This window comes from Lygodium microphyllum, chromosome 24, assembly GCF_053477565.2.
Source record: "Lygodium microphyllum isolate KBCC chromosome 24, Lygodium_microphyllum_v1.1.10, whole genome shotgun sequence".
In the NCBI taxonomy this organism is placed as follows: Eukaryota; Viridiplantae; Streptophyta; class Polypodiopsida; order Schizaeales; family Lygodiaceae; genus Lygodium; species Lygodium microphyllum.
The window spans coordinates 127,517,434-127,531,034 of record NC_141158.1 but is presented as its reverse complement, the minus strand read 5'-3'; the positions used below and the strand labels follow the sequence as shown (position 1 = coordinate 127,531,034).

The 13,601-nt window shown below is 45.3% G+C and overlaps 1 protein-coding gene across 1 annotated transcript in view; it reads left to right on the top strand.

Moving 5' to 3' along the window:
• LOC148015629 (uncharacterized) overlaps nucleotides 1–13,601 on the top strand; it is a 133,199-nt gene that overhangs the window by 99,707 nt on the left and 19,891 nt on the right. The window lies entirely within an intron of this gene.

The window sequence follows — 13,601 nt, the reverse complement described above, 5'->3', positions numbered from 1 at the left end:
ACATATTGCCAGGCTTAAAGGGCTCTTGCATTGGCAGCTAGATCTCATCCGGCACTCCGACTTGCTCCCTTGGGAGGATTTGCATCCCTGGCATATGGCAATTGCCTCTGGGTCGTTGCCATGATTGGTGTAACCTTTTTAGTGCATTAGTACGGGGGATTTCCCACACGTTGAAAAAAGAGAGAGAGAGAGAGAGAGAGAGAGAGAGAGAGAGAGAGAGAGAGAGAGAGAGAGAGAGAGAGAGAGAGAGAGAGAGAGAGAGAGAGAGAGAGCGATGGCGGTTCTGCTGCCTTCTGACGCGCGGACGTGTTTTCCTGCCCTGCGCCCTGCCTGACGTCGTCCCGTTGATTCGTGCTGGGTCCGTTCTGCCCCAACGTCTCATTGCGCCCCGCTTCTGCCTACCAGTCAATACCCTGTCACCCCCTGCTGCTTGCTGGACATGACCCGCCGTCCCCTGGAGCCCCGTTTCCTGCGCGAGACAACCGCCTTCGCCCGGACGTTTCGCCTCCTGCGCCTATTGCCGGACCATCCCGTCGCGACATCAGCCACTCGCCTGCTGAGCCTCGCTGCAGACTCCCACGGCTTTCGCCCACCCTGTTGATCTGGGGCTCACCTGCTCGAGTCTGTCCTCTTCTGCACCGGCGCCCAGTTGCGGCCCTGTGGCTGCAGCCCTGCGGTACCCTAGTTTTGCAGCGTGCAGGCCTGCCGCAGCCGTGTGTAAGCCTCACCTGTGGTTGACCTGTTGCCCAGCACCCCGGTTCATCTGCGCGTGTCGGTCCGGTTCTCCGTTGCAGTCCGGTTGCTGCATCCGGGTGGTGCACTGATTTTGCAGTCCCGCCTCTGATCAGAGAGAAGCATGGCTGGCCTGGATATGGCTTTTATTGAACAAACGGTAGCCGCTCTTGGTCCGGATTCTGATGCAGAGGAACTGGAGGATATGGTGCCGTGTACAGAGGAGATGCCACCTGCTCCTGACTTTCAGCCTACGGGTAAACGCTCCAAGCCTACGCCCGAAGAGATAATCGATCATCAGGATCGTTCGTATGCTCAGGTGGCCTCTGATTCTGTGGATTCCCAAGAGATTGACTGGGAGCATTTGCTGGAGTTTGCCAATACGTTGCTTGGCGACTATGTCCAGCATAATCATGAAGCTTTTTCTGACGCGGGAACTGAAGAGGTTCTGGAGGCAATGGTGGATCCGAAAACGGTCATGCGCTCTTTTTCAGTGTTTTATGACCGTGCAGTTATACTCTTCTTCACTGGCAGGATCCCAGTGCTTTCCCATATTTGCCAGTGATTGCACCATTTACTGCAAGGGGAGTGTGTTGAGGAGATTTTTGTTGGACCTCAAGGCTTCTATGAGGTACTCCTGAACTCGGACAAGCATCGGACTGAGCTCCTGTCCAAACTATCATTATTCTTTGATCGCCGCTTGGTCCATGTCGTGCCATGGCGCCCTATGGCAGACTTTCAGCGCCTGCTTCAACGTGAATGCCCGGTGTGGGTTGAGGTGGAAAATTGCCCGGCTGTTTATTGGCCATTGTTAAAGGATGCCATGGCCGTAGTGGGAACGGTCCTGGTCCCCCCAAGCCTAAGGGCAATGAATAGAAACCGTTTGTGTATGTTATGGGATACTACCAGGAAGAGGCTTGCATGGCTGCGCCTTAATTGCTCTGGCATGCATCCTTTACATTTTTGCTTGAAATGGGGTAACTTTGCGGGACACTGCTTTTCGTGTGGTAAATTGGGACACTTTATGGCCGAATGCCCAGATAGGCAACCGTCTTCAGATAATGTGCATGTTGTGCCGCCTAGGGATGACATGGTGCTTGATGCTCCCTCACAGGAGGAAACCCAGCCATCCAGTGTTTTGGATAAAGGTAAACAACAGGTTTTGGGTTTGGATTCTCGTAACAATGAATGGATAGAGGCACGTCCCAAAAAAGGTAAGAAGTTGGATGCTGCTTTGCCGGATTCTGGGCCTGCTGTGTCACAGGATTCAATGCGCAGGAAAGAAATGTCCTCTTCACAGCATGTTGCGCGTACTATGGTTCCTTCTGCTCCCCGTAATCAGTCTATGAGGAAAGTATATACAGACGGGCCCAAGGGCCCGCCTGCTAAGTTGGCATTTGATTCTAAAGGCAATGTGATTACACCCTGGGATCGTCGTTATCCCCGCGCCACCCCTAAGACAGTGGATATCCCATGTACTTCTAAAGCTGGCGGGCCGATTTCTTTTGCAATCTTAGCTGATTTTCTGGATGATGGTGTCCTTGACATTCTAGCAGACAAGGTGAAATCGAGGCAAGCGGTGCCTCCTTCCTGATTTTTCTTTTTTCAGATATATGAAGATAGCCACGTGGAATGTGTGAGGCATTTGTTCTCGCCATAAGCAACATGCCATGTGGACTACCTTGCATGAGAATCAGTGGGATGCCTTGTGTGCGGTGGAGCACAAGAGTCACGATGATGCAGGAAAAGTGGTGGATTGCCATGGTTTTCGCTTATTTTATGCAAGGACACATGCTGTGCATTATTCTGGAGTGCTTATGATTGTCCATGAGAAATATCAGCCTATTCTTATTAAAAATGATGTGCAGGGCTGCTTTGTGGTAATTGAAATTTTATTTGAAGGAGAGATCTTATGGTTGCTGGGCCTCTATGCTCCGAATGACCCTTTATCTCGCCGGGATCTTTGGAAGACTTTGCAGAGCTCCATGTCACTCGGTAGAAGGGGTTTCGTGATGGGAGATTTCAATATGTGTGTTGACTCTTCCCTGTCCACTTCCGGGCATTCGGTGATGGATGCTCCGGAAAGTCGGGTGTGGAATGCCTTTGCTCTTGCGGCTCTTAAGCAAGATCTATGGTCTTGGTTACATCCGTCCTCTCCAGGGTTTACTTTTCATTCAGTCCAGTATGCATCTACATGGTCGCGGTTGGACCGAATGTACATCATGCAGGATGATGACTTTCTTCCTAAGATGCTGGAAATGAAAGTATTGCAGCAATATGCCTTGTCCGACCATTTCCCTCTCCAACTTGAGATACTGGCACAACCCATTGCACCTTTTATGCAGTTGTTGGATAGACTCCCTTTACGTTTCAACTCTTCTTATTTGAAGCATTCAATCTTTCAGGGCTATATGCAGCAATTGATTGAGAGATTTTTATTGGACTTTGCCTCTGAGGGCACAGTTTCTTTTGAACGACTGGTCTCTAATGTGCAACGGGTCGCTCGCCAGTATGGGATACATCATGCCTTAATTTGTCGGCGGCGTCGCCATGCAGCGGAAGGCTTACTGGCTTTGGTTCGTTCACTTCTGGTGGATACCCCAGATGATGATTTTCTATTATCACTGGCGCAGCGTTTGGCTGATCTTATTAAAGAATTTCAGTTGAAATCCTATCAGCAGGCCAAATTACACAATTTGACTGACAATTTGCAAGATAATCCTTGCTAGACTCATAAGTTCTTTCGCGCCTTGCATGCTTCTCCTGCTCGAGAAAATATGACCAAACTTCAGGATTCAGAAGGTCGCATGGTTACTGATCCGCACACCATTGTCGATATGTGCAAGAATTATTTTCGGGATCTTCTTGGTTCTTCTTCGTCGCCTTCTGACCAGGTTACGTATGCACGTTCAGTTTTCTATGATCTGGTCCGCCATCAGGTTCCACTTGATATGCGAGCTACCTTGGAGGCAGATATTTGTGAGGAGGAGGTTATGGATGTTTTGTTGCATCTGCCCAAGAATAAAAGCCCTGGCTGGGATGGCCTCACCAATGAATTCTTTGAGTGCTCGGCTACGCAACTGGTGAAGCCATTGGTGGCTATGTTTTAGTAGGTTTGGGAAACAGGGGTCATGCCTTCCTCATGGAAAGAAGGCCTTATCAAATTGCTTCCAAAGGTTCCTTCGCCGTCAATGTTGCAACAGCGGAGACCAATTTCATTGATGGGCTCGATTCAGTTGGATTTGGAAAGGGCCTTTGACTATTTAGATTGGTCTTTCATTGCTGAACTTATGTCCGCTATGGGTTTTGGGGCGCGAATGTCCCGATTGATCTACACCATTCGTGCTGAGGCTTCTTCGCGTGTTATTTTCAATGGTGGGGTTACAGAGCCATTTGTCCTTGCACGCGCGGTGAGACAGGGTTGCCCTTTGAGTCCTCTCTTCTTTGCCCTGGCGACTCACCCGGTTCTTTCAATGTTATCTTCAATGGCAGCTTCTGATCAGCTAGCCGGTTTGTCTCTTCCTTTGGGGCAGCACTTAATTAGCCAATCTTTGGCTGATGATAGCTTTATGATTTTGCGTGCAGACAAGGACAACATTCGCAAGGCATTAGATGTTGGACACTCTTTGGTCATGCTTCGGGTCTTCGCATCAATGCCTTCAAATCAGCCATTCTCAGCTGCACGGAGTCGGATTTACAGTCATTGGGTTGGCAGGGTCAGGTTGTTCTCCGTGGCTCCATTGTCAGGCATCTTGGGTACCCGTTGGGTGTTGATGTTCAGCCAAAGCAGCTACTGGAGTGGATTTCACAGAAATTGGCAACTAAGTTTATGTATTGGAAGTCGCAAGCGTGGCCCTTTCATGTCGGCCTCAAAGTGGCACAAACAATTATGCTGCCAATGCTCACATATTTCTTGCCATTGCTGCCCTGGACTCCTACTACTTTGAAGGCTCTCACGCGCCCTATTCGTTTCATGTTATGGAAGAAGGATTCATTGCACGCAGGTATTTCGTGGATTTCGTGGTCACATACATGTACCCCCAAACGCTTGGGTGGTGGGGCTATTTTGGATGCTGAAACTCATATGCTAGGCCCTTCGTTGGTCACTTTTTCGCGCTATGTGCGTGGATCATCACCCGTGGACCATTATAGCCCGTTATTTTCTGGAGGACAGCGGGCTTCGACATGGCAATACACAAATTCGGGGCTCCTGGTGGCATGTCCTTAATGCAGACTCTCGGTTTTCCAGCCCCACCTCCTCTCTATTATTGCATTTGGTCGGCTCCTGGAAAGCAGTGCTCCAAAAGGCGAGCTGGCATCCAGCGGAGGACCACTTGTATGCTAACTCCTTTCAACTGGAATTGTTGGCAGTCTCAAGATTACTTTCGTGGGAAGACAAACATGAGCTTCGACCAAAATTTAACTGCATGGCCCGTCTGGGAGTGACTTCCGTTGCGGACGCCACCCTTGCCAGTCGTAATGTCTTCGCATCGTTTCATACGGCCACGAGACTTCTCAGAATCCCGCGTGGCTACCATGACTTATGGAAGCAGCGTTTGCTGGTACTTCAGGCTAGGCAACCTTTTCCTGCCCTTGCGGTGGATCGTCCTTGGCAGGACTGGGACCTTGCAGGCCAGTTGAGTTTGGAAAAGGCCTCTGCTAATCAGGTGTATCATCTTCTGATGAAAGATCATCAATGGCTGGCTGTTAAAGCTAATTCTGTATGGTGTTTGCGGAAATCTCAGTCATGGTGGAAGGCAACGGTGATGGAGGGCTGGTTGAATAAGACACCGTTCAAATGCAAGGTCTTTCTTTGGCGGGTGATGATTGGTGGTCTTCCTCTTGCCTCGGCCCTCTCCAAGCGTCGAATCTCGAATGGCAATTGTTTCTTCTGTACCTTTACTATGGAATCGGCCCGGCATCGATTTATTTCTTGCCCGTTGGCCAAGAGGATCTGGTCGCTCTTGTCACAGGTTTGGCGTATAGTGGTGGGGTCCTCGCTCACCCCGTTCGATTGGGTTTTTGTGCGACCAAAATACCCCACACCGCCACAGTTGCATATGAAGATCTTGTTTCACTTCTTCAGATTCTGGGGATGCTGGCACAATTGGACCACTCGGAATGCCTTTCTTTTTTATTCCGCCTCTAATGTACCGAAACACATTGCCCGGCTTAAAGGTCTCTTGCATTGGTAGATAGATCTCATTCGACACTCGGACTTGCTCCCTCGGGAGGACTTGCTTACCTGGCATATGGCAATTTCCTCTGGGTCTTTGCCATCACTAGTGTAACTTTTGTGTGGCTTAGTACTGGGATCTTACACGTCGGCTTAGAGCCCTCGTGTATCTTGTAATCATGAAAACTTGTACTCTTTTTTCGTAATTAATACAATTACCTTTTACGAAAAAAAGAGAGGACAGGTAGCTTTTGTCAGTGGTTTGGTGAGCGGTGGTTGGTTTCTCGCTGAGCCCTTTCGATTGGGTTTTTGTACGCCCAAAATACCCTACACCGGCACAGTTGCATATGAAGATCTTGTTCCATTTTCTTAGATACCGGGGATGCTGGCACAATTGGACCACTTGGAATGCCTTTCTTTTTGATTCAGCATCTAATGTTCCGAGACACATTGCCAGGCTTAAAGGCCTTTTGCTTTGGCAAATAGATCTCATTCGGCACTCTGACTTGCTCCCTCGGGAAGACTTACTTCCCTGGCATATGGCAATTTCCACTCCGTCTTTGCCATGACTTGTGTATCTCTGTCCGGGTTTTGTACTAACAGCTGACACACGCTGGCGTACAGCCATTGTGTATCTTGTAATCATGTAAACTTGTACCTTTTTTCGTAGCTAATACAATTACCTTTTACGAAAAAAAAAGAGAGGACAGGTAGCTATTGGGTTGGTCTTCTGTGATTGATATGTAGCTGTCAGATAGGTGCAATTCATGTAGGCAACCAGGTTGCCAGGATAGTCATCTTCAATCAGCGGTGGCATAACAGAGAGAAGCAAGCAAATGCCCTGACAACCTGCAGACCTGCACGACATAGATGTGTGCAGCCTGAAGACTCCAGATGACCACAGAGGGACTGCAACTTTCGGACAAATGATGTACTCAGGCTAAAGATTCTAGACAACCACAGATGGGTTGAAGATTTCAGACAACCACAGGGATTGCAGATAGACAAGTGGGCCAGAGGGGTTTCTGTGTTCCAGCAGGTGGGAGAGGCTCAAGGACAGACAACAGATGAATACCTAGGTTTCGCACCATGCCAGAGCTAAATACGGCCTTTATAGACTAGGTGGCGGATGCCTTGGGGCCGGATTTGGGATGATGAGCAGGAAGAAATGGTTCCTTTATAGACCAGGTAGGGGATGCCCTGGGGCCTGATTCGGGATGATGATGAGCAGGAAGAAATGGTTCCTTGTATGGAGATGGTTGCCCCTTGTCCTGAGGTCCAGCTCGGCTCTGATGTGCAACCCCCTGTTAAACACAATAAACATGTCTTTGATGCAGTGGAGTGTAGTGAGCACACCCCTGATGATGTAATGGAAGATTCTAAGCCCCTCCACAATCCAAACATTGTGCTTGCCTTATGTAGAGGTGACTTCAGTTGTTGAGGAGTCCTAGGACTTGGATTGGGAACATCTCTTGGAAATTGTCGATATGTTGTTGGGTGAATATGTTCAACACAACCAGGACTCCTTTCCAGACCAGGACAAAGAGGATGTTTTGGATGCTACTATGGATAGCAAGATTGTATTGTGTTCTTTTTCAACCTTTTATGAAAGAGAGGTCATCCTTTTTTTCATCGATAGGATTCCAGTGCTCTCTTGGATCCACCAATGGTTAAACTCCATTTTGTAGGGATACTATGTCGATGAGATCTTTGTTGGCCTACGAGACTTCTATGAGGTAATGCTCAAATTGACAAGCACTCAAGATGATCTTTTGGCTAGAGTTCCATTGTTCTTTGCTAGAGGCTTGGTGCATGTAGTGGCTTAGAGACGGTTGGCGGACTTCCAATGGTTGCTTCAGCAGGAATGCCCGGTATGGGTTGAAGTTGAATATTATCCCATAGTCTATCGGCCATTGCTTAAGGATGCTATGGGAGTGATTGGCACAGTTTTGGTTCTCCCTAGCTTGCGGGCTGCCAACCACAACCGCATGCGTATGCTATGGGATAACTTGTGCAAAAGGCTCGATTGGCTATGCTTCAATTGTCTTGGAATGCCTTCATTGCACTATTGTTTGAAGTGGGAAACTTTTGAAGGGCATTATTTTTCTTGTGGGCAATCAGGGTATTTCATGGGTTGAGTGTTCGGAGAAGAGCACTGTTGTGGATGGGGGTTTGGCTTTACTAGTCAATGATGCTCCTATGGATGATGGCCCTCAAGCAAATGAGGTGCTAGTGTGGACTATTGTGGATAAAGGGAAACAGCCTATGTAGCTTTTGATTTCCCTTGACTAGGATTGGGTTGATGTCCATGCTAGAAGAGGTAAAAATCTGATGTAAGCTCGGTAGTAACTATGCCTAGCACTTCACAAGACCCCTTATATGCATTGCAAAGATAAGGTATTGTGTGTATCTACTACTATTGCCATAATGTCGATGGGCCCTTGAAAATTTTCTGCTCCTAGAAGGCTTTGCTGACCATTCATGGGACCCTCTTGTGCAGCTTGCTTTTGATTCTTGTGGTAAAGTGATCATCCCTTGGGATCGTTGATACCCAAGGGCAGCTCAGAATCAAGGAAATGATCCCTCCACCTCCAAAATGGAGTGTAGGGACTTAGAACTCATTTGCAGTATTGACTGACTTTCTGGACGAGCAATCTTGATATTTTGGCTGCAAAAGTATAGTTTGAGGCAGCAAGTAGCATGACATGTGGCGTGTTTTGCATGATAATCAATGGGATGTGTTATGGCTCTTGAGCATAAAAATCACGATAAAGCCAACAAAATCGTGGATTGCCATGGGTTCCATTTGTTCCATGCAGGGGCTTAGCTTGATGCTATTCAGGTGTGCTTATGGTCATGGATGAAAGTTTCAGTTGGTCCTTGTTAAGAATGATGTCCATGGCTGCTCTTTGATCATTGAAATTCTATTTGAAGGGGAGGTACTATGGCTAGTAGGCCTCTATGCACCAAATGACTTTGTTTAGATGGGATCTATGGGATTGACTAGTAGCTTGCTTGTCTCTTGGTACACGAGGAGTGTTGATGGGAGATTTCAATATGTATGTGTATTCATCATTTGCAGTCTCTCTCCAAGCACTCACTGATGGATACACTTGAGAGCCGTGTGTGAGATGATTTTCATATTGCTATTTTGAAGCAAGACATTTGTTCTTGGCTTCGCCCATTGGATTCGGGGTTTTACTTTTCAATTAACACAATACTCTGCCACATGCTCGCTTGGATTGCATGTATATTATGCACAATGATGCTTTCCTACCAGAGATTTTGGACATCTGGGTGCTACAACAATACGTTTTGTCAGATCATTTCCCATTGAAGTTCAATATGCTTGCCCACCTTGTTGCCCCTTTGGTGTGTTTTTTGGGATATACTGTGGATAGTGCAATGCTCAACTGCAGCACCACTCTGGTCCTACTCAACTGTATTTTCCTCCCCAACCTAGTGGTATAGCCAAACAAGGGGACATCTTGAGGCATCTCTGCAAATGGATCTCTCCATATCCACTCCTCAGGATCCCACTAAAGTCTCAATAGCGGCCTCCTCCTATATGCCCAATGCCTCCATCCATCTTCCATACAAGTTTAAGGATTTGGGTCTAAGTATCAAGTCCTATCACAATGAGCCACAACTCCAATCCTTTGTCGAGAGCATCTTGTGAACTCTAATGGATCTAAATCCTCTTGCCTAAGTCTGTCATCCATCTTTATTGAAAAAGTAAATACACTCTACATGATGCTTTACAAAATGAATATTGGATAGCAGCAATGCAATCAGAGTTAAACTCTATTGATAAAAATGGCACATGGGAGTAATATAAATTGCCGGTTGGCAAGTGTACTATAGGTACTAAGTGGGTTTACAAATTAAAATGGAGATTTGATGGTAGCATTGATCGCTACAAGGTATGTCTTGTTGCCAAAGGGTATGCCCAATAGCATGGGATTGAATATGATGAGACGTTTGCACCTACTTCACGTATGGCCACCATTTAGTGTCATTGCTTTGGCTACTCATTATGATTGGCATGTGCATTAGTTGGATGTGAAGACTACTTTCTGAATGGCGATCTTGGTGAGGATGTTTATGTCACTCAATTTCTTGGCTTTGTTTAGAAAGGGTCAGGAAGCAAAGTGTGCCGTTTGCGTAAGACCCTTTATGGTTTAAAGCAAGCACCTAGGGCATGGTATGAGAAGATACATGCATGCTTGATTGCTCTTGGCTTCACTAATTCACACATTGAGAGCACACTTTATGCCTGCAAAGATGGTAATAGCCTCTTGATTCTCATTCTTTATACGGATGATATGCTATCAATTGGACCTCATGAGACATATTTCAGCTTTAAAAGCTGAATTGCAGCATGCTTTTGATGTGATAGATCTTGGCCACTTACACTACTATCTTGGTATACAGTTTACTATAGTTTAGGATGGCAATTTTTTGTAGTAGTTTAAGTACATCGGGCAGCTCCATGAGCGTTTTCAGATAAAAGACTGCAAGCCTATCTCTACTCCCGTTGAGACAACAGGCTACAAGTTTACACTTGAGGATATAGGAGAATCTTTTGATGCTTCTCTTTATCAGCAAGTTATTGGCTTTTTATTGTATTTGTGTAATACATGGCGGTATATTCAGTTTGGGGTCTCCTAGTTGGCACGCTTTATGCACACCCTAGTACTACACATTAGCAAGTAGTTAAACATGTATTTTGTTATCTCAAAGACACTGAAACATTGGGCCTTTAGGATACCTTGTCTATCCTAAAGGCACTACTCTTTACTTGTATGCATTTATAGACAGTGATTGGGCTGGTTGTTTTGACAAAAGGTTATCCACTAGTGGCAATTGTTTCATGCTTGGTGCTTCATGCATTTCTTGGTTGAGCAAGAAGTAGTCTACAGTGGCCACATCTAGCTGTGAAGTTGAATATAGGGCAGTATTTATAGCTACATTGGAATATGTATGGCTCAGATGCCTTTTGGTCGATCTTAGTGTGGGAGAGGAATCACCCACTCCTATCTACACGAGAGTCAGAGTGCCATGGTAGTTGCAAGGAATCCAGTTTTTCATGCTCACACTAAGCACATTGAGGTACATTATCATTATGTCAGAGAGAGGCTCCATGCAGGGATGATTGACTTGGTTTATGTCCCTACACAGAACAACTTGGCAGACGTGTTTACAAAAGCTCTCTCTAGAGAGAAGTCTGAAGCCTTTTGCAAGGCTCTCGGCTTGATACCATGTGGAGATTAATCTGCCTATTCCTTATATACGCACATATCATTCACTCTAGGAGGTTTTGTTATACTTATCTTGTTCCTCTAAGTTCTTGTGTGAATGCTCTCTTATCTCAGGGACACTTTTTACCTTCTAGCTAGAGAAGGGCTTTTTCCCTATGTGAACACTTGCTAGTGGGTGTTATACTTACTATCTTAGGGATTGTACTTTCATTCATTTTCATATAGTGGATGTAACCTTCCAACACTCTCTTCACTCTTGCTCTTCACTTGTTCACTCCTGTGAATGTGTGTTGAGTGTGCGTGTGAACCCTGAACTAACAGATGGATTATAGAAGAATTACTAGCTTTGATTCGTTTCTTATTGCTCGAATCCTTGGATGATACATTTGTGCTTCCATTGGTTGTGAGATTGGTTGATCTTATTCAGTAGTTTCAATTGAGATTTTTAGTAGGCTAAACTAAAAACTGTGATTGAGAATTTGCAAGAAGCTTCCTACCAATCTCATAAATTCTTTTGGGATTTGCATGCTTCTCCTACTTGGGAGATTATGATTAGACTTCAATATGCAGAGGGTCGAATGGTTATTGATCCACATAACATTGTGTATATGTGCAAAACCCATTTTATATATGGGGCTCAATATGCTACAATTAAGGAAGTGGCACACTTTTTCTATTGGCTTGCTTTGAGACATGATATTTGTTATAAGATCTGAGATACACGCTGGACCTTCTTCCATACTGAAAAGATATTTGGTGAATATCACACTGGCGCAGAGAGAGAAGAGATGAGAGAAAAGAAAGATGTAGAGAGAAAGAGAGAGAGATGGAGAGATTGACAACACACTAGGGACTGGAAGATGGGTCGGTCCCCCCCTTTGTGGAGTTATATTATTGACAAGGAGCAAGTTCCTCTGTTACACATAAACCAGTTCTTAACTTGTAGATCTTGGGAACAAGATCATGGTTCCTTGCACGGTATACAACCGGCTAACACTTGCATAACTTGGAAGGTGGCACCTTTTGATCCTTTTTGAGTCTCTCCTTCTCTCCTACACAATATGTGTAGGGATCTCCACTTGGAGCTTGATTTCAGCAGAACTTCCGCAGTACTTGCACTTTCTCTCCTACACAATATGTGTATGGATCTCCTCTTGGAACTTGATTTCAGTAGAGCTTCCGCAGCACTTTGTGAGACTCGAACCGCCGTCACTCCTCTTGCATGTATGCAAAGTGATGCTTCCTTTACCTCCTCCATACCCAAGGAGAGCCTCCCTTTTATAGGCTCCAAGAGCTTCTCTTCTTGGAGAGAGACTTGAGTGCCAAGATTGGAAAGGTTGATCTTCATGCAAGATGTGGCTGTTCCAGGACTTACTCTGCAGCACCAATTTTGGAATATCTCTCTTTGCATTGCTCGGATGGAAAAACGTCCAACACAAAAGTTATAGATCTCGTCGTTTTTGATAATCCTCGCGGGCCATTTTTAGAGATCGTCTTTCTATAACGAGATATTTTAAAAATGGATTCACCATGTCTATTTTAAGAAAAGCAGCTTTTTAAACTCTATTCTTAACTTATGGTCCATGCAACCACCTTGAGCTATCGCGAGATAATTTAAAAATGGGTTCACCATGTCTATTTTTAAGAAAAGCAACTTTCTAAACTCTATTCTTAACTTATGGTCCATGCAACCACCTTGAGCCATAGATAAGGAGAGTTCATTAGATTGCCTTGGGCCTCAACCTTAAGATTAACTTCCACACAAAAGCTTGTGTCATCTTAGACCTTAGAAAGAGAAAATCATTTCTCTCCTCACTTCCAGAGGATCACGTCTCTCGTCTTTCTTAGTGAGAGAATTACTTTTCTCGTCTTTCTTAGTGAAAGAATTATTTCTCTCCTTAATTCATTAAGAGAGAAAAGACCTTGAACCTTGACTTGTAAAGAAGGGGATGACCCCAAATGAATGCAATGCTCATTACACACAAGTAAACGTTCCCAGGTGTCCTCGGATGCACACATAAATACATATACACAATGCTAATGCACTTCCTCTTCTTAAAACTCAATCCATCTTCATTTATGTGTAACTCCTTGGTTCTTGTGTACACTCTTACACTTGACAGACACTTCCTTCCCCCTTCATAGCTTATATTGCCTATACCAATATCCCCGTCACAACGCTCCGATCATCCCATTAAGTGATGCACTAGGAATACTGGTCTCTAAATGGTCTCATGGCCATGCTAGATCATCATCAACACTTCAAGAAAAGTGAGTCATTAATTTATTGACATAAATTTACTAAATAGAGAATGCGCAATAAGCAATCAATTTAGTAACAATATATTTGTCTGCACATGCATTGTGTTTTAGAATTGTGATAGATTTTATATTTGATCTTCCTAAGACAACTACGGGAATGATGGTATATG